The sequence below is a fragment of the Cajanus cajan genome, chromosome 6, assembly GCF_000230855.2.
Source record: "Cajanus cajan strain Asha chromosome 6, NIPB_CcT2T_4, whole genome shotgun sequence".
Taxonomy (NCBI): domain Eukaryota; kingdom Viridiplantae; phylum Streptophyta; class Magnoliopsida; order Fabales; family Fabaceae; genus Cajanus; species Cajanus cajan.
Genome location: NC_138522.1, coordinates 33,984,999 through 34,006,713, shown reverse-complemented (window position 1 = coordinate 34,006,713; position 21,715 = coordinate 33,984,999).

Sequence of the window (21,715 nt, the reverse complement as noted above, 5' to 3'; positions counted from 1 at the left end):
AGATGCTTGTGAGCGGAGTTTCGATGAGCTGAAGAGGAGGCTGACTACTTCTCCTGTGCTGGTGTTGCCGGATTCTGGTGAACCTTTTGATGTGTACTGTGATGCTTCTCACCAGGGTCTGGGGTGCGTGCTGATGCAAAACAGGAGAGTGGTGGCATATGCTTCAAGGCAGCTGAAGGATCATGAGAGGAATTATCCCACTCATGACTTGGAGTTGGCAACGGTTGTGTTTGCCTTGAAGATATGGAGGCATTATTTGTATGGTGCTCGGTTCAGTGTCTTTAGTGATCACAAGAGTCTGAAGTACTTGTTTGATCAGAAGGAGCTGAACATGAGGCAGAGGAGGTGGATGGAATTTCTGAAGGATTATGATTTCCAGTTGATGTATCATCCTGGTAAGGCCAATGTTAATTGTGGCGGATGCGCTGAGTAGGAAATCCATCCACATGTCTAGTATGATGGTGTGGGAACTGGAGCTAGTTGAGGAGTTTAGGGATTTGAATCTCTGTGTGGAGTTAGCTCAGGATCACATTAGTTATGGGACAATTACCATAACTAATGAGTTCTTGAGGCATGTTGGACTCAAGCAGCTGCAGGATGTGGAGTTGGTGAGACTTCTTGGTTTGCTGGGTACCGAGAGAGCTGTTGGTTTTGAGCTGGGAGAAGATGGAATCTTGAGGTTCAAGGGCAGAATTTGCCTGCCCCAAGATGCTGAGCTGAGGAGAGCTGTATTGGAGGAGGGCCACAAGAGCAGACTTAGCATACATCCGGGTATGACTAAGATGTACCAAGACCTCAAGAAGACTTTCTAGTGGTCTGGTATGAAGAGGGAGATAGCCGAGTATGTGGCGGCCTGTCTGACTTGTCAAAAGGCAAAAGTTGAGCATTAGAAGCCGAGTGGATTGATGCAGCAGATGGAGATTCCGGAATGGAAGTGGGATAGTATCACTATGGATTTTGTTGTCGGATTTCCTAGGTCAGCTAGGAATAGTGATGCTATCTGGGTGATTGTTGATCGGTTGACCAAGTGTGCACATTTTTTGCCTGTCAACATCAAGTGGTCCTTGGAGAAGCTGACACAGTTGTATGTGAGGGAGATAGTACGGTTGCACGGGGTGCCTTCCAGTATTATTTCTGACCGGGATTCGAGGTTCACTTCTAGATTTTGGCAGAGTCTACACCAAGCTCTAGGCACGAAACTGAAGCTGAGTTCTGCTTATCATCCGCAGACGGATGGTCAGTCAGAGAGGACAATCCAGTCCTTGGAGGATCTGCTAAGGGCTTGTGTGTTAGACCACTTGGGTAGCTGGGAGGAGCTCCTACCGCTGGTGGAGTTTACTTACAATAATAGCTTTCATGCTAGTATCGGGATGGCGCCGTTTGAAGCCTTGTATGGCAGGAGATGTAGGACTCCTCTGTGCTGGTATCAGGATGGTGAGTCAGTGGTTGTGGGACCGGAGTTGATCCTACAGACTACTGAAAAGGTGAAGATGATTCAGGAAAAGATGAGGACTGCTCAGAGTAGGCAGAAATCATATGCTGACAAAAGGCGTAAGCCTTTGGAGTCTGCCGAGGGGGAGCATGTGTTTCTGAAGGTGACTCCGACTTCTGGTGTGGGCAGAGCGCTGAAGGCTCGGAAGTTGACACCGAGGTTTGTTGGTCCCTATCAGATCATACAGCGTGTGGGTCCGGTCGCTTATCGGTTGGCTCTGCCACCGTCTCTTTCGAACCTACATGATGTATTTCATGTGTCTCAGCTAAGGAAGTATATCCATGACCCAAGTCATGTGGTGGAACTGGACGATGTACAAGTGAAGGAAAATCTGACTTTTGAGAAGTTGCCGGTAGCTATGGTTGATCATAAGCTGAAAGAACTGAGAGGCAAGTCCATTGCTCTGATGAAGGTATTGTGGGATGCAGCTACTGGTGAAGCTACTTGGGAGGTGGAGCAACAGTGCAGGGAGCGGTATCCATTTCTTTTCCCAAAGTAAGTCTGTTTTCGGGGACGAAAACTCTTGTTGTTGGGGAGGTTGTGAGACCTTACCTTTTCCTTTCCCATTTTACCCTTACCCACACCCACTCATACTCCAACTCTTCTTCCTGTTTACTCACTTTTCTCTCAAAGAAGAAAACATTCGCTTACTCTTCTCTCACCGTGGATTTCTTCTTGGTGGGTATAGGTGCTGATCAAGTCTAGACCGAACTAGCTGGGCTGTGTGGAGCTTCTTCTCCTTCACAATTTCTTCCTCTCCGTCCGTTTTTCTTCTTCTTGGGTGGCCTTCTTCCCGAAGCTCGGAATCTTCTACCGAGGTAAGGGAAGCTAGTTACTTTGCTGTTTTGGTTGGGAATGAGTCTTAGATACTCATTTGCTAATTGATGATGGATGATTCTTTGGTTGAGATTGCTGAAAAATGAACTTTTGGAGGTTTTTGGGTTTTTTTCGAGAAATTGGGTTTTTCTTGATTGTTGCATGCATGGATGAAAAGATAGTATTTTTGAACTCTATGCTGAAAGTGTACTATTTCGAAAGTTTGAAGGTTACTGCTGGGTAGTACGCCGGGCGTAGTTCTTCGCGCCGGGCGCGTGACTATCAGAGACTCCATTTAGGCAATCACGCCGGGCGCAATGGTGAATGCGCCGGGCAAGATTGAGGATGTGAGTCTCTGGATGGCCCATGCCGGGCGTGGTGGAATAGCGTTGGGCGCGATATCAGTGGATGACTCAAGTTTTGAGGTTCTGGTGTGGCGCCGGGCTTGACTTTACTTGCCGGGCATAGAGGCTCCATGGGAGTCTCTGCCAGAGGTGGCGCCGGGCGCAATGTATATTGCACCGGGCGTGAGACTTGGGGATAGTCTCTGCTTACCCTGCGCCGAGCACGGGTTCGTACGCCGGGCATGTGAGACCTTATGAGGTCTCTGCCTTCCCTCACGCCGGGCGCAATAGGTATTGCACCGGGCGTGCTGGTCCCTGGTACCCTCTGGATGTGCCACGCCGGGCGTAGACATGGGTGCGTCGGACGCATATGAGAATGGTATTTTGATGTTATATTAGCTGTATAACCTTGTTGAATTTGCTGAGAGAGGCTGTTTTATGCTGATTATGATGTTAAGCTGTTGATAGATGTATAATGCTGTGCTGAGCTGGCTGTTATTGATAAGTTTAAATGTTGTAATATGATATTGTTGTGCTCTAGAATGATGAGTTGGGATATGAGAAGTAAGCTGTGTTGAATACTACTTAGCTGTATTGTATGCTGATATGCTGTGTTGTGCTGTATGCTGTTATAGCTGCTATGTCGGTGCTGTTAGCCACTATTGTGGTGTTGTTATAGCCGCTATGTCGGTGCTGTTATAGCCGATATGTCGGTGTTTTTAGCCACTATTGTGGTGCTGTTATAGCCGCTATGTCGGTGCTATTAGCCACTATTGTGGTACTATTATAGCCGCTATGTCGGTGCTGTTAACCACTATTGTGGTGCTGTTATAGCCGCCGAGCGGTGCTGATATTGCTGATATTGCTGATTTTGTTGTGGTGTAGTATAAGCTGTGCGGGTGTGCTGATAGTAGTAGCTGTTTATTGCTCATATATTATATATGTATGTTGATTTCTTTACACTAGCTTACCCTTTGTTGTTTCCATGATTTTTGGACTGCAATGATCATACTATGTATAGGAGCAGAGCAGGGATAGGGTGGTGGCTGGCGGTAGGTCTGTAGCTGGCAGACGTAGCTGATCTGTTTAGATGTTTTGTTGTTTAGCTACAGGGTGTAGTAGCTTTGATGTATTTTGTTGTACACTCTAACTCTAGTCAGATTAGGACCTTGTATATACATATATTCTAGATCCTATATTATATACTTGTTCTATTTGTCTGGTGTTTCCTGTGTGCTGTGCCGAGTGTGGTGACCAGCTGGGTCGTTACAATGATGATGATCAGCTGCAACATAATTTAAACATATACAAGAACAACAAGGGAGTGAGAAACATCTCACTCAGTTTCAAGTGCAGAAATAAAGGTTAGATAGAGCACACAACAATCATAAGTCATAAACACTAAACACATATAAACAATACCCATACATGATCAGTATCACATGTACACTCATTTATCATGCTATGATGTCATGGACTCAACTCATAAATGCATGCATGTGGTGCCATACAGAAGTTTCACATTTCATCACTGGTGACCCTAAGGTACACCTGGTTACATCACTGGTGACCCTAAGGTACACCTTGTTAGCTTGTTACATCACTAGTGACCCTAAGGTACACCTGGTTACATCACTGGTGACCCTAAGGTACACTTTGTTAGCTTGTTACATCACTTGTGACCCTAAGGTACACCTGGTTACATCACTGGTGACCCTAAGGTACACATTGTTAGCTTGTTACATTACTGGTGATCCTAAGGTACACCTGGTTACATCACTAGTATGCGGCCTCAGCGGCACACCTGAAGTTATATATGTATATGATGCATGTCATACATTCATTATTTCATTGACTCAACATTTGACTTATTACAAAATTTCATTTAGTACATCAAGTCATCATTTTTCATATTCTCATAATCATAACTTGTCTCAATAGTCCATTCTTATGTCTCATGTCATTTGTGCATAAAGTCCGCACAGGAATCCACATAGAGCATTCTTATTCATATTAAAACTTATTTATTTTTAACATTAATTACATATTCATTTATTACTTCCAACAAGGAACAAAGTAGAGTAAACAAAAAATAAAACAGAACACATTAATACTTTGCATGTTCCTAGAAGCATGCAACAGGCAAGGGATTGGGAGCCAATCCGACAATCAGACTATCCAACAATTATTCCCACACCCCCGAGCGAGGTTTCTCACTCCCCCCTTACCTCGATAAGTAGGAGCTGAAACTAGAGCAGAACCTTGCTAATCTCCTCCTCTAGATTCCCTCTTTCTTTTTCTCTCTTTCTTTCTCTTTCTCTCTCTTTCTTTCTCTTTCTCTCTCTCTTTCTCTATCTAAGTTTTCACCTTCTCAATTATATTTTTTTTCACAGCCCATGCCTCCTATTAACCGCTCTCAACTAACTCTATAAATATGAGAAACATACCCCTTCACAGAGGTCGAAAAAATCATACTTGTACTCTCAAGCACCCACTGCCTGCGCATATGGCTTCCGTGCATGGAATTGTTGGGTATGACCACTTCTTGGCCACATTTTCTTTCTTTTTCTATGATTAATGTAGTTAGTTTCAATTCGTAGTTAGTTTAATTCTATATTGTAATTTGATTATTATGCAAAGTGGACTATGATTTGTATTGCCAATATATGCATTGTTCATTCCATTTATTTGAGTATCTACATGCATGAACATTATTGCTTGATAATCATTGATGAAAATCTAAAAACAAGTAATTACTAGTCACTCTACTCCGTCTACCCCCATTCTTCATAAAGTTTAAACATAAAATATCTAAATTGAAATAAACTAGTGCTAGTTCGAGTAAAAAGAACTCAAACAAATTCCATCACAAACATATATATATATATATATAACGTGTTTTTGAATATTTCATCAATTAACATAAAATTACAAGGTATTGATTAAAATAATATTATGATTAAAGTAATATTTAGGACGCGATCCCTTTTAGTATGGACTATACGTATATTATATTGAATACTACTTAAGTGACGAGTTAGATAGAACAATTATTTGTGACAATATTAACATGCTTATATAATAGAAATATAATTTTGGGGTGCATCTAAGTATTTATGTGCATTTACCAGAATATAAATATTATATTTATATTAACTTCATATTCTGTTTTTTTTTTGTTACGCACTTGTTCTATGATTACTTGTTCATGCATGACATATTATATTATGCAACACATATATCTTCTGCAACATGGTAGGAAGTGACGAGAAGGATGAAGTGATACACGAGGAAGCCAATATCATAAAGGAGTGAAGCGACACTGAGAATGGCCTTAACAGTTAACACTATAGTACTATACCTAAAATAAAAATATGTATGCAGCAGCTAAAGAACAAAGATAAGACATTCTTATCAATTGTTTTGGTAAATTAAGTTAATAAAAAAAGGTTATGTTTACTTGTTTAGTATTTAGGACAGGTGAACCTATCAATTTCTATGCATATCGCTACTGGCCCAAATGAAAGCCTATACCCAAATAAGACCGCAATCCAACTAAAGAAGAAAAAGTTCAGCCAAGGTGTTTCACGTGTTTAGCAGAGAGACAATGTGGTGCTAGAGGCAGTAGGCACAAGTGAGAACTATGTTGCATTATAAGCAAAGAACTTCATTGATTTTGATTTTGAGTGAAAGGAACCTTTGGCTGGAGAAAAATGGAACCAAATTTTATTACAGTAATTATGTATTAGAATACAAACAAATATTACATCGATAAAATAATAAAAAATAATAATAATTTATAAAGTGTATATATATATTTTAATGATTGAAAGATCTTTTAGATGATGACTAAAAATAAAATTGAGAAAAAATTATTGAAATATAAACAAATTCTAGATTTTATAAAATAAGAATTTATAAAACACATAATAATTTCATAGAACTTTTGAGTTTATAATACTTGATTCAGTTTTGATCCTTATTCCTATAAAAATTAAAAAACTATTATGTGACTGCTTTTAATCCTTTTTTTTATTCGGTCAAATCCCTCCTATCTTTTACATTACATAGCAATAACTCACAAAAAGCCCAATACAATAATCACAGCCCAACAACATTTGGGAAATGTCACCTTCAGATCACACCATCAACTCATATCAATTGATCAACATTTGTTTAGTTGATGAACCCTTTCAATTAATACTGCGACCTTTTGATTAATACTCTCATTCATCAATTATTCAACTAAAGGAATGCCATGCTACCACATGCCCCATGTAGCTGATCCCAGTTTTTGGTGTCAACACCTTCTGAGTAATATCGTTGATAATGAAATCAAACTACCAAATTTAATTAGTTTTTTGAAGCCTTCATTACCAAACAAACCAACTCGTGTTAATCTTGTACTAATAAAATAAAAACTTTAGAAAATAAAAATTGATGCTTGAATAATTAAGAATAAACTTATCAATATTAATATATATTATAACTCAAGATGCAACCATATTTTAATCAACTAAATTAGTGATTCAGGTTTATCTTTATTATGGGTCACAAAAACCAAGTTTGAAAATTGATTAATAAGCCGCATGTTGAGTAGGTTTAATCAATAAAAATCCAAAAATTTAGGCACAGATAAAAACGCCTTATTTTAGTGTATAGTTGTTCTACGTACAATCAGTTTTTTAATTTTTAATTAGTTCAATTTGAAACAGTAATTGGTAATGGACTAGGTTAAGATGAAAAAAAAATGACTCCTAAAAAAAATATAGATTTGACTAGTCTAATCTAAAATATATTTGACTTCTGTGGATTAAGTTAAACTATATTAATTCGACTAGTTTAAGGAATTAAACCATTAATTATATACTTAACAAACAAAATTATCTACAATCATATCAAATCCTATTGATGGTTGATTTGTATTTTTTCTATAACTAAGCTATAAGTATAAAATATCTATGATTAAAAATGGATTAATCTCTATCAAAAACTCTAAGAACACATAAGAAAAATAACCATATTTAATTTAGATTTGTAGTGTAGATGGATGACGAATAATATATTCTACTTATAACTTGGTAGAAGTGGAACTCCTCTCCTAAAAAAAAAAAAAAAATATATATATATATATATATATATATATATATATATATATATATATATATAAAATTATTACTAATATGCATTTGTTTCTCAACATTAATTTTTTTAACTTAATTTAAAAATATAAATGGTTATCATTTATGTCGTGTTTGTCTTTTCCGACATTAATACACATGCATCTATTTAAATATAATAGTTGTAACTTTAAATTGAGAAGTGATACCTCAACTAAATACTAATTTAACAAAATTAAAATATAATGAACATATGACATCTCAGTTTTAATAGAGAAAACAAAAATTATGAATGATTAGTAACTCGGTAATTCTAACATGCTTATCGCATGAAATGTTTGAATAAATTCTTTTTTGAGAGGTTGTTTGAATAAATTTATTCGTAAGCACTTTTAAGAAGAAAAAAAAAATCATAGACTAAAATTAAATCATGTATAAGTTAAAATAAAATTATTGAAATTGATAAGAGAAAACTTTTACAAATTAATTATGCATAAATAAATTTCAACTTATTAAAAAATTTATTTTATTTTTTTAATCTTATTTTCTCTCTTGTAAGTACTTTAGTAAAAATTTATCCAAACAGACCCATATAGGACATGCACACAAGAGAGAATTCAACACCTTTTTAACAATCTTTGTAAAAAAAAACAAAAAAAACAAAAAGGCTTCATTTTAATAATCAGTGTACAATGGCCACATTTACTTAGACACTGTTATTAATAATAATTAGTGGCTTAATTAGTGGATGCCAATATTCATTATCAATCATTACCATTTATATTTTTGTTATGTATTATTCTCTTTATTGTGTAATTGTTCCGTTATCACATGTACTTATAAATAGGTTAGTCATCTCCCAAAGATAATACACTAGTCAGATTCTTTTCTCTATCTCACATTGTCTTATTTGTTCTCTCTCTTTTACTTTCTTTTATAACAACTTTTTCTCTCTTTTATAACACGTTATCAGCACGATAGTCTTTCCACTATTGGTGTTGCAACTGTAAGACAAAGCTATGAAGAATTTTCATGAAGAAAATCCATATTTTTCAAAACAAATATTTCAAGGTTAGTTATTCATCTTCCACAATAAGAATTTTATCAAATATTTGTATTGTTTACATTGTTATGTATTAAAGTAGTCTTGAAGACACTATAATAGTCTTGAAGACACTATTAAATAAAAAAAAATATACATTCTTGAAATGCATCTAGAAGATGCTATCAAAAGAGAATATTCAATCTCTTTTAATTTATTTTTTTTTCACCAGAAGTGAGAAATATCAATATTTCATTGACGTAATATATTTTGAGATTATTATGCAATCATGTTTTTAATATTATGAATTTGATAGAATATTTGTATTTTTATGATTGTGAAATTTATTTAAATACAATTAATTTTAAAGACAAAATAAAATAAATTTCACCAAAAGTGAAATTTTTTATATAAATATATTATATTGTATTTGATCCTTTGATATAAATGAGGTCATCACCGGAAATGGAATAAATTTGTAAATTTCATAATTATAATGTTGAATGATATTTGAGGCACTTATAAAAATTATGACTAGCAAAGCATGTCCTCAAGCCTATTTAGGTTTTGTGTGATTTCTTGAAAAAATTATGAGTTTTTCTACATCTGTAATTTGATATTGTTCATGATTAAATTGATTGAAATAAACAACTTGTCATGTAATTGATAATAAATAAGCTTATTTGATCCCCTTTTTTTTAAGAATTTATTTGTAGATAATATGTATGAGATGATATATATAAAAAAAAATTAGTGTAGATTTTGATATTAAATTGATGTTTAAAGATACATAACAAGAATGTCATTTTTATAATGATTTCTCAATTTGAAAAATATATTACATTTTTCATACATCTATTTTGCTCCAGAAGTAGTAATATTTTTTTTATATAAAAAAAAGGGATTAAGAAATATCATTAGTTGGTTTATTATCTCTTGAAGACTAAAACAAAATATTGAGATTTTTTTATCCAAGAGACCATTTTTACTAGCATTATTTTATTCCCTGAAGTGAATGTTCTAATGTATTATTTTTTGTCTTCTCATATTCAATAATGCGAGAAATTAATGTTATATGATACTACAAATATAATTGAAGGCTCCAGAAGAGCTAATATATTATTACTGAAAGACAGGAAGTTGCATATTAAAAATGCATTATATTTTTCTATTACAGAAATTTATTGAGTTTCAAGGATATTCATTTAAATAAGTTTCATATTGAAACAAACAATGAAGGAAATGTAGAATATCTTTATATCACGAAACTCCACTTGAATAAAAAGGAAGTATTGGAAAAATTATTTATTTTTTCCTATGGACTGTGATGAGTCATTATTTTCCCTTATTTTCTTACCTTTCTGTGCTTATCTTAATCTCTGATTTGTGCTTAATTGTTTATATTCTGCACTGTTTTCTATTTGGGCTTTAATTGGACCGGTAATTCATATTTTAACTAAATTGAATTTTCTGGATCTTATTATCCCAATTTTTATTTTCAGGGCAATTTAATAATTATTTGGGCTTGGAATAAATTTTTGGACTTCAAGAAGATCTGCCACATCACATGCCATGTCACCATTGCACCACTTATGCCATATCAGCATTTTATTTTCTTTTTCGTTTATTTTTATTGTATTTTCGGGTCAGACCAGTGGGGGCCCATTTTTACACTCTATTAGGGTTTTTCTAGGGAGAGGAGCAGCTACCCACATGCAGACTTGATGTGACCACGTTGTTGTCTCTCTTGGAACTTTGTTTTTTTTCGTTTTATGCTGGTAGCTCTTTGTTCTTCACGGTTTCTGGTTGTTTTCTGGTTGATCTTCCTCTTGTATCTGAACATTCACGTTTTGCTATTATTATTCACGTTTTGTATTTTGTTCCTGCTTCCATTTTCGTTTTCTTCTTCCTCTTCTCTGTTACGTTTTGCTTGCATTGCTGTTGCCACTTTCATGTTTTCTTGTATTTTCGTTTCTGTTGCTATTTTAATGGAGGGCTAAATCCCAGGGTTTGGGCCCTTGGACAGAATGCAATCTTCTGAAAGAGGTTCTCTGTGCGTTGCATTTCTGCTCCGCTTGATCCTCCCTTGTGGGATCTCTGTTCTGAGGCGTTCAACATCTGAGCCATGCTTAATGACTCTGGGTTGTTCACGTTCAGTATCTCAGGTTGCTTAATCCTGGGGAAGGAGGTCTTGCAAGGTTCACGTTTGCTTAATTCGTGTAGTGAAGTCTCATGTTAGTTTTCGCTTAGTTGATTAATCATGGACTGAACAGGATTATGTTTGGACAGATTATTTGTTGTGAACCAAGGAAATCAGAGGTGCATTATGTTCAGGGGTCTGACCTATTTTAATTACTGCAAGTAATCCATACTTCTGCTCGTTTTATTTAACTCGATAATCTGAACCAACCCCCCCCACTGTGTGTTTGAACCTTTGACTGAGACAATTGGTCCTTGGGAGACGACCTAGGAGTCACTTCCTAGTACTACATTAATTGTTTTTTATTTGACCGGGTACGGCCTCGATCAAATTTGGCGCCGTTGCCGGGGACCATCGGTTCTTGTCAAAGGTTTTGTGTTTGTTGTGTGTTTTGTGTTTTTGTTAGTAGTTTTAAGTTTCTGTTGTGTTCTGTTTGTTCTTGGTGTTCTTGGTGGTGTGTTAGAGTGTGTCAGTTCCATATCAGTTTCATTTCAGTTTTGTGAGTTAGTTTGATGCTTGCATTTTCGTGTCATATTGCATGTTATGTTGTGTAATTTTGTGTGTTATTAGTCCCTAAGGTCATGCAATTAGAGAACCAATTCAACAGTAAATCAATGGAACAGTAACTTAGTCTGATATTTGGTTCAATTTTTGGTTCGAAATCTGGTTTGGTTTCTGGTGCATTTTGGTTCAAATTCTGGTGCATGTTGGTTAGAAATCTGGTGCATGTTGGTTAGAAATGTGGTCCGGTTTTTGGTTTGATTTCTGGCTCATGTGGTGAAAAATCTGGTCTAGTCTGGTGCCAAATCTGGTGCGTTTTGTGGCTTGAATTATGGTCCGTTTTGTAGCTTGTTTGCTCTGTTTTTGGTCCGAATTTTGGTGCATGCTCTGTTCCGGTTGTGCATACTCTGTTTTCTCTCCCTACTAATACTCTGTTCGGGTTCCAATTTGGTGGGAAAGGGTGTGAAAATTGGCTCAAAAGCTGGTGCATCAAGTGGCTGTGAATAGTGCTGAATAGTGCTAGAATTTTCCAATTAATTGTGATTTTTGGTTTCCATAGCTAGACTTGTTATTTTTGTCTGATTTTTTTTGTGGTAACTTCTTTCAACCTATATTTTGTGTAAAAAATAGCTAGGGCACATAGTTTGGTCAAAATTTGGAGATACAAATTTTTAAAAAAAACTTTTTCAGCAAAACTTCAAACGGCCATAACTTTCGCTCTGGTTATCGGAATTAGGCAAACTTTTTTTTCATTTTGTGTAGAAAAAAAAGATCTATCCAACCCACATCGCTACGCCGTGTGGCCCCAGCCAGATCTTCAAAAAAACGTCATTTACTATTTCTTTTGTATTTTTGAAGTTTTATTTCACTATTTTTCCAAACTTTTATAATTTTTAAAAAATAGTTAGGTTTGGAATTTTGTTCTCAACTTTTTTGTGGTAGTGTCTTATGATTTTAGGATGATGTTGGTGCATTAGTTTTGATATTTTCTGAGCTTTCATGGAAATTCCCAGTTTACCCCTACTGTTCACGTGTCCTGATGCATGTGTTGCATGTAGTGCATGACTAGGAGCAACCCTGGATTTTTGTATCCATTTGATCCTGAGATTGATAGGACATTCCATAGATTAATTAGAGAGCATATAATTCCATCTTTAGATAGTGATAGTGATAGTGTTAGTGATAGTATAAGTGTTGCATCTGAACTTCATTCAAGTCAACAACAAAACATGGGTGAACATAATGGACCTCGTGAGAGGACTCTTAGGGAGATGGCTGCACCTGATTTCACTTATGAGAGTTTGTGCATCCAATATCCTGAAGAAGATGTTCCTTTCATGCTTAAAACTGGACTAATTCATTTGTTGCCCAAGTTTCATGGTCATGCAGGTGAGGATCCACACAAACATCTAAAGGAGTTTCATATTGTATGTTCTACCATGAAGCCTCCTGATGTTCAAGAGGATCACATCTACCTGAAGGCATTTCCACATTCATTGGAGGGAGTTGCTAAGGACTGGCTGTATTATTTGGCTCCCAGGTCCATCACTAGCTGGGATGATCTCAAAAGAATGTTTCTGGAGAAATTCTTCCCTGCCTCACGGACCACTGCAATTAGGAAGGATATATCAGGGATCAGACAACTCAGTGGAGAAACCTTGTATGAGTACTGGGAAAGATTCAAGAAATTATGTGCAAGCTGTCCTCACCACCAGATTTCAGAGCAGTTGTTGCTGCAATATTTCTATGAGGGACTGAATAACATGGAGCGGAGTATGATAGATGCAGCAAGTGGTGGAGCACTTGGTGACATGACCCCAGCTGAAGCCAGGAACTTAATAGAAAAGATGGCCTCCAACTCTCAACAATTCAGTACCAGAAATGACAATGCAATTGTTGTTAGAGGAGTTCATGATGTGGCCACTGATACAGATAAAAAGCTGGAGAGTAAACTTGATGCCTTGGTCAGCCTGGTGAGTCAACTTGCTGCGAATCAAAAGTCAGCATCTGTGGCAAGAGTTTGCGGCCTTTGCACATCAAATGATCATCATACAGATTCGTGTCCATCATTGCAGCAGTCTTCTGATGTTAATGCTCCTCAAGCCTATGCTGCAAATATCTACAATAACAGACCAATGCAGCAGCAACAACAAAATTGTGATTTGTCCAGCAACAGATATAATCCAGGATGGAGGAATCATCCTAATCTTAGATGGTCTTCGCAGCAGCAGCAACAACCTTCACCACCATTTCAGAGTTCTGCTGGTCTAAGCAGACCTTATGTGCCTCCACCAGTTCAGCAGCAGCAACAACAGCAATATCACAGGCAGCAGAATGAAGCTCCTGCACCATCAGCTCCTCAACCTTCTACTTCCGAACCTTCATTGGAGGAGTTAGTGAGGCAGATGACAATTCAAAATATGCAATTCCAGCAAGAGACCAGAGCTTCCATTCAGAGCTTGACCAATCAGATGGGACAGATGGCTACTCAACTTAATCAGGCACAGTCACAAAATTCAGATAAGTTGCCTTCACAGACTGTGCAGAATCCAAGAAATGTGAGTGCCATCACATTGAGGTCCGGGAAACAGATTGACATGCCCACTGTAGTACCTCCACCGCCATCTGCACCTGTACCAGTTCCAGTTCCAACATCTGCATCTGAGCAAAATGATCAACCAGTTGGTGTCAAAAATTTTCATGCAGGTGGACCTTCTTCCAGCACCAGTTCAGATTTGCAGCCTCCTATCCCTCTTCCATTTCCTCCTAAGGTGATTCCAAGCAAAAAAATGGAAGAGGTGGATAAGGAAATCTTGGAGACCTTCAGGAAAGTAGAGGTGAACATACCTTTGCTTGATGCCATAAAGCAAATCCCGAGATATGCAAAATTCCTCAAGGAGCTGTGCACTCATAAAAGGAAGATGAAGGGAAATGAGAGAATCAGCATGGGCAGAAATGTGTCTGCTTTGATAGGTAAATCTGTTCCTCACATTCCTGAAAAATGTAAGGACCCAGGTACTTTCTGCATACCTTGTATTATTGGGAATAACAAATTTGAAAATGCCATGCTTGATCTGGGTGCTTCTATAAATGTCATGCCTCTGTCCATTTTTAAATCTTTGCCTCTTGGTCCTATGCAACCTACGGGTGTGGTGATACAGTTGGCAAATAGAAGTGTTGCCCACCCTACAGGTTTGATTGAGGATGTTTTAGTTCGGGTTGGTGAACTGATTTTCCCTGCCGATTTTTATGTGCTTGATATGGAGGAGGGATTCTCCCATGGATCTGCCCCAATCATTTTAGGCAGACCATTTTTGAAAACAGCCCGAACTAAGATTGATGTGTATGCTGGTACATTATCCATGGAATTTGGTGATAGTATTGTCCATTTTAACATTCTTGATGCCATGAAACATCCATCTGAAAACCATTCTGTTTTTCGTGCTGAGATACTTGATGATATTGTTGATGAGTATTCTTCTAATTTTCATTCTCTGCATGATAAGAAACATTGTTTTCTGTCTGATCTATATACTTCTCTTGCATGCACTGATTCTGATTCTGTTTTTGATTTTGAATCTGTTTCTGTATCAGATTTTGATTCCTGTCCCAAGAATAATTGTGATTTTGTAACTGATTGTGCATATGATGTTTTGGGTGCTGTACCTCTGGATATTATTTCTTTAGAGTCAGAATGCACTAACCATGTTTCAGGAAGTACACGTGAGTCTGACTTGCAGGTTGAGGTACATGCTGTGGAACCCTTAGTTCCTTCCACTGTTCAGCCAGCACCCATTCCAGAATTAAAGCCTCTACCAGAAAACCTCAAGTATGCCTACTTGGAGGATGATGAGAAGTTTCCAGTTATCATTTCCACCTCCCTTGATGCTGTTCAAGAGGAGAAACTGTTGCACGTTCTGAAAAAGCATAAGAAAGCCATCGGTTGGACCCTGGCGGACATCCCTGGTATCAGCCCATCCACTTGCATGCATAGGATACTCTTAGAGGATGGAGCTAAACCAGTCAGACAACCCCAGAGGCGACTCAACCCTGTCATTTTGGATGTAGTGAAGAAGGAGGTGACCAAGCTTCTTCAAGCTGGGATCATTTATCCTATATCAGATAGTCAGTGGGTGAGTCCGGTCCAGGTTGTCCCCAAGAAGACAGGTCTCACTGTTGTGAAAAATGAGAGGGATGAGCTCATTCCCACTAGAGTGCAAAACAGTTGGAGGGTCTGCATCGACTACCGGAGGCTGAATCAAGCAACTAGGAAGGATCACTTTCCTCTGCCCTTCATTGATCAGATGCTTGAGCGTCTGGCAGGTAAATCTCACTACTGTTTTCTTGATGGTTTTTCTGGTTACTTTCAAATCCACATTGCTCCTGAGGATCAAGAGAAAACCACATTCACCTGCCCCTTTGGCACTTTTGCCTATAGGAGGATGCCCTTTGGCCTATGCAATGCCCCTGGTACCTTCCAGCGGTGCATGCTTAGTATCTTTTCTGATTTTCTTGAAAATTGCATAGAGGTGTTTATGGATGATTTCACTGTGTATGGATCCTCTTTTGATACATGTTTGGATAGTCTGGATAAAGTTTTGAATAGATGCATTGAGACTAACCTTGTTCTTAATTTTGAGAAATGTCATTTCATGGTTGAGCAGGGTATAGTTTTAGGGCATATCATCTCTAGTAGGGGCATTGAGGTAGATCCTGCAAAGATATCTGTTATTTCACAATTGCCTTACCCCTCTTGCGTGCGAGAGGTGCAATCTTTTCTCGGCCATGCAGGTTTCTACAGGCGCTTCATTAAAGACTTCAGCAAGAAGGCCCTTCCACTATCCAATCTACTGCAGAAGGAGGTTGATTTTGTTTTTGATGACAGGTGTAAACAGGCATTTGACTGCCTCAAGGAAGCACTGACCACCACTCCAATCATTCAGGCACCTGATTGGACAGTCCCATTTGAGCTGATGTGTGATGCATCCAATTATGCATTGGGAGCTGTCCTAGCACAGAGAGTTGACAGGTTGCCTCGAGTGATATATTATGCTTCCAGGACTTTGGATGCTGCCCAAGCAAACTACACTACCACAAAGAAAGAGCTTCTTGCCATTGTTTTTGCTCTTGATAAATTTAGATCTTATTTGCTTGGTTCTCGTGTTATTATCTATACTGACCATGCAGCTCTGAAGTACCTGCTGAAAAAGGCTGAGTCAAAGCCTAGATTGATCAGGTGGATGCTTTGGCTCCAGGAGTTTGACTTGGATATCCGGGACAGGAGTGGAGCTCAAAATTTGGTGGCAGACCATCTTAGCAGAATTAAAAGACCTGAGGATAGTGCTGACATCTTGCCCATCCAGGATAATTTTCCAGATGAAAATTTGTTTATTATTTCTTCTGTTTCTGCTTCTTCTACCCCTTGGTTTGCAAACATTGTTAATTTTTTAGTTGCTTCTGTTTTTCCTCCCTTAGCATCACGAGCTCAAATTGATAAAATTAAGAGTGATGCTAAGCATTATACTTGGGATGACCCCTATTTGTGGAAGTTTTGCAGTGACCAGGTGATTAGGAGATGCATACCAGATAATGAGATTGATTCGGTCCTGCAGTTTTGTCATTCTTCCCCACCAGGTGGCCATCTAGGCATTCAGCGGACAGCTCGCAAGGTGCTTGACTGTGGTTTCTACTGGCCCACGATCTTCAGAGATGCGTGGAAGATTTGTAGCACTTGTGAGCAGTGTCAGCGAGCAGGAGGATCCCTTACATGGAGACAGCAGATGCCTCAGCAGCCCATGCTATTCTGTGAGGTGTTTGATGTTTGGGGTATTGATTTCATGGGTCCCTTTCCTGTTTCTTTTGGATTTTCCTACATTCTTTTAGCTGTTGATTATGTTTCAAAATGGGTGGAAGCCAAACCCACCAGAACTAATGATGCTCGGGTTGTAGTGGATTTTGTTAGATCTCACCTATTTTGCAGGTTTGGAGTACCCAGAGCCATTGTTAGTGATCAAGGAACCCATTTTTGCAACAGATCTATGCAGGCTTTGCTCAAGAAGTATGGGGTAGTGCACAGAATTTCCACACCTTACCACCCCCAAACTAATGGGCAAGCTGAGATTTCGAATAGGGAGATCAAGAGAATCTTAGAGAAGATTGTACAGCCCAACAGAAAAGATTGGAGTAACAGGTTGGATGATGCTCTTTGGGCACATAGGACTGCCTACAAAGCACCTATAGGGATGTCTCCTTATCGGGTTGTCTTTGGCAAGGCATGTCATTTACCTGTTGAGATTGAGCATCGGGCCTACTGGGCTGTGAAGACCTGCAACTTCTCCATTGATCAGGCTGGTGAGGAAAGAAAGTTGCAACTGAGTGAGCTGGATGAGATCCGCCTGGAAGCCTATGAGAACTCTAAGTTCTACAAGGAGAAAACCAAGAAGTTCCATGATAGTTTGATAGCTAGAAAGGACTTCACGGTTGGGCAGAAAGTTTTACTGTATAATTCAAGGCTTGGTCTCATGGGTGGTAAGTTGCGTTCTAAGTGGATTGGACCTTTTGTTGTTACTAATGTTTTTCCTTATGGTACAGTTGAGATCAAAAGTGAATCCACAGACAAGAGCTTCAAAGTTAACGGGCACCGTCTGAAACCTTTCCTCAGCAATCCTTCCCTGTTGAATGCAGTTGTAGAGGAGATGTCTCTGCTCGACCCCACTTCCTTTCCACCATCTCCATGACTTAGGGAGTTCTCTTTTCCCCCTCTTTGCACATGTCCCATTCTGTTGATTATTTTAATTGCTTTGATCTTATGATGTGAGCCACATTGGGACAATGTGTGATTTAAGTGTGGGGGGGTGTCTTGTTTAGATGCTTTTAGGGTTTATTTGTCAATTTTGGTTTAGGTTCTATGTTTAGGTGTCATGTACAGTTTTGCATGTTTCTCTTTGATTTCTGGGTTTTGATAGTTTGTGGGCACTTGCTTCACTCTTGGATATGAGTTACTTGATATTCTATGGATTGAAATCCCTGTCTTTCTCTGCTTGGCAATTTGATTATGAGGTTTGAGAGGTTGAATTGAATGTGACAGATTTACCCTATGTGAGGTTTGACCCTTTCTCTGCTCTTTCTTGTGTGTTTTGCCTCTTGATTGCTTGCACAATATCCTTGGCTTGACTCTGTTTGATATTTCTTGGTCCACATGCATGTTTGGAAAGGATTAAGGCATTTTTATTCTGATAAGCCTCTAGCCAAATAAGCCTACCTTGAATTAACTCCTCTGATAACCCCTGCTGAGCCTATTTCCCCTTCTTTGTTTGAACCTCATTACAAGCCTTAAGTGAAAAACCATGATTACCTTAACCTTAGGGAGTTTTGGAGCTTTGGAATTGTTTTGGGAATAAGTTCTTGAATAAGTGTGGGGGTGTGTGTGTATGTTTCATTGGATGATATATATTGGCTAGTTGGTTCTTCATGCTGTATATTTATTTCTCTGCACATCTTATATTAGATTATCTCAAAATTTCGTGTGTACTGTTCATGCTATTAAAAAAAAAAAAAAAAAAAACGAAAAAAAAAACGAAAAAAAAAAGAGAAATTGTATGAGGCAAAGGGGAAGAGGATTGGTTATTTTAGAGGTCATTAGAGGTTTTGGGTTTGCTTATTATGTTTATTCTTGACTTATCCCCCATTGCTCCTCTGCTTCCTCTGGTTTGTAGTTACTTATCCCATATATTATCTTCTACCCTGTCCTTGGCCTCATTACAACCCTAAAAAGACCTTTTGATCCTCATGTGCATGTGTGTTGAGTGTTGATTTTAGAGGCTTGCCAAGTCTATCTGTTGCTTGTTTTTCATGAGTGCTTTGAGAGTATACAGTTGCCTAGACACTTGAGAGATACAGTGATACAGTGCATCTTGTGAGGTTCTGTTATTTTTGATTCACCTCTTAAGTTGATTGATTGTCTTGCCATGTTTTGAAATGCTTGGATGATTTCCATAAGTATCTGGTTTCTTTGACTCTTTGTGTGTTGCATGTTGCCTATTCCTCTCTTTTCTCAGGATTCAATGAGGATTATGTAACTCTGTCTGTTTGTGTGTTGTTGTTTTTGTTTTCGTTTTTCTCCATGTGGCTCTCTTTGCTATCTTTGGTATCTTTTAAATTGTTCCTTGCTCTGCTTTTTGATTTTGCCCAGGAGTGCAAAAGGCTAAGTGTGAGGGAATTTGATGAGTCATTATTTTCCCTTATTTTCTTACCTTTCTGTGCTTATCTTAATCTCTGATTTGTGCTTAATTGTTTATATTCTGCACTGTTTTCTATTTGGGCTTTAATTGGACCGGTAATTCATATTTTAACTAAATTGAATTTTCTGGATCTTATTATCCCAATTTTTATTTTCAGGGCAATTTAATAATTATTTGGGCTTGGAATAAATTTTTGGACTTCAAGAAGATCTGCCACATCACATGCCATGTCACCATTGCACCACTTATGCCATATCAGCATTTTATTTTCTTTTTCGTTTATTTTTATTGTATTTTCGGGTCAGACCAGTGGGGGCCCATTTTTACACTCTATTAGGGTTTTTCTAGGGAGAGGAGCAGCTACCCACATGCAGACTTGATGTGACCACGTTGTTGTCTCTCTTGGAACTTTGTTTTTTTTCGTTTTATGCTGGTAGCTCTTTGTTCTTCACGGTTTCTGGTTGTTTTCTGGTTGATCTTCCTCTTGTATCTGAACATTCACGTTTTGCTATTATTATTCACGTTTTGTATTTTGTTCCTGCTTCCATTTTCGTTTTCTTCTTCCTCTTCTCTGTTACGTTTTGCTTGCATTGCTGTTGCCACTTTCATGTTTTCTTGTATTTTCGTTTCTGTTGCTATTTTAATGGAGGGCTAAATCCCAGGGTTTGGGCCCTTGGACAGAATGCAATCCTCTGAAAGAGGTTCTCTGTGCGTTGCATTTCTGCTCCGCTTGATCCTCCCTTGTGGGATCTCTGTTCTGAGGCGTTCAACATCTGAGCCATGCTTAATGACTCTGGGTTGTTCACGTTCAGTATCTCAGGTTGCTTAATCCTGGGGAAGGAGGTCTTGCAAGGTTCACGTTTGCTTAATTCGTGTAGTGAAGTCTCATGTTAGTTTTCGCTTAGTTGATTAATCATGGACTGAACAGGATTATGTTTGGACAGATTATTTGTTGTGAACCAAGGAAATCAGAGGTGCATTATGTTCAGGGGTCTGACCTATTTTAATTACTGCAAGTAATCCATACTTCTGCTCGTTTTATTTAACTCGATAATCTGAACCAACCCCCCCCACTGTGTGTTTGAACCTTTGACTGAGACAATTGGTCCTTGGGAGACGACCTAGGAGTCACTTCCTAGTACTACATTAATTGTTTTTTATTTGACCGGGTACGGCCTCGATCAGACTGTATTGCACATATATTAATACAGTTGAAACACATACTATTGTAAACCAGAAGTTTACAAATCAAAACAAATTTGAGGTTTGGCATGACTGGTTGGGTCACCCTAAGACTATTATGATGCGAAAAATAATTGAAAATTCATGTGGACATTTATTAAAGAACCAGGAGATTCTTCAATCAAATATTTTCTCATGTACTGCTTGTTCCCAAGGAAAGTTAATAATCAGATCATCACCAGCAAAAATTGGGGATGAATCTATCTTATTTTTAGAACGGATACAAAGTGATATTTGTGGACCAATACACCTCCCATGTGGACCATTTAGATATTTTATGATTTTAATTGATGCATCAACAAGATGGTCGCATGTTTGTTTATTATCAATTCGCAACCAGACGTTTGCGAGAGATTATTAGCTCAACTAATTAGATTAAAAGCTCATTTTCCTAACTATCCAATTAAGAAAATTCGTTTGGATAATGCTGGTGAATTCACATCTCATTCTTTTAATGAGTTGATTTTCCCAACATTAGGGGGAGAACACAAATAGCTAGAAAAAGATATTAGTTGGAATGAATTATCACTATCTCATTTTGATCCTCGTACAAAACAATGTGAACTAGAAGTTCAAAAGATAATTCATTTGAAAAATCTAGCCAACCAGTTACCAAATGTATTCACAGATCCAAAAGGGTGACTAAGTCATATGTACCAGCGGCTAATACACCAATAAGAGTCGAAGTCCCTGTTAGATAATTTAATACTACAAACGA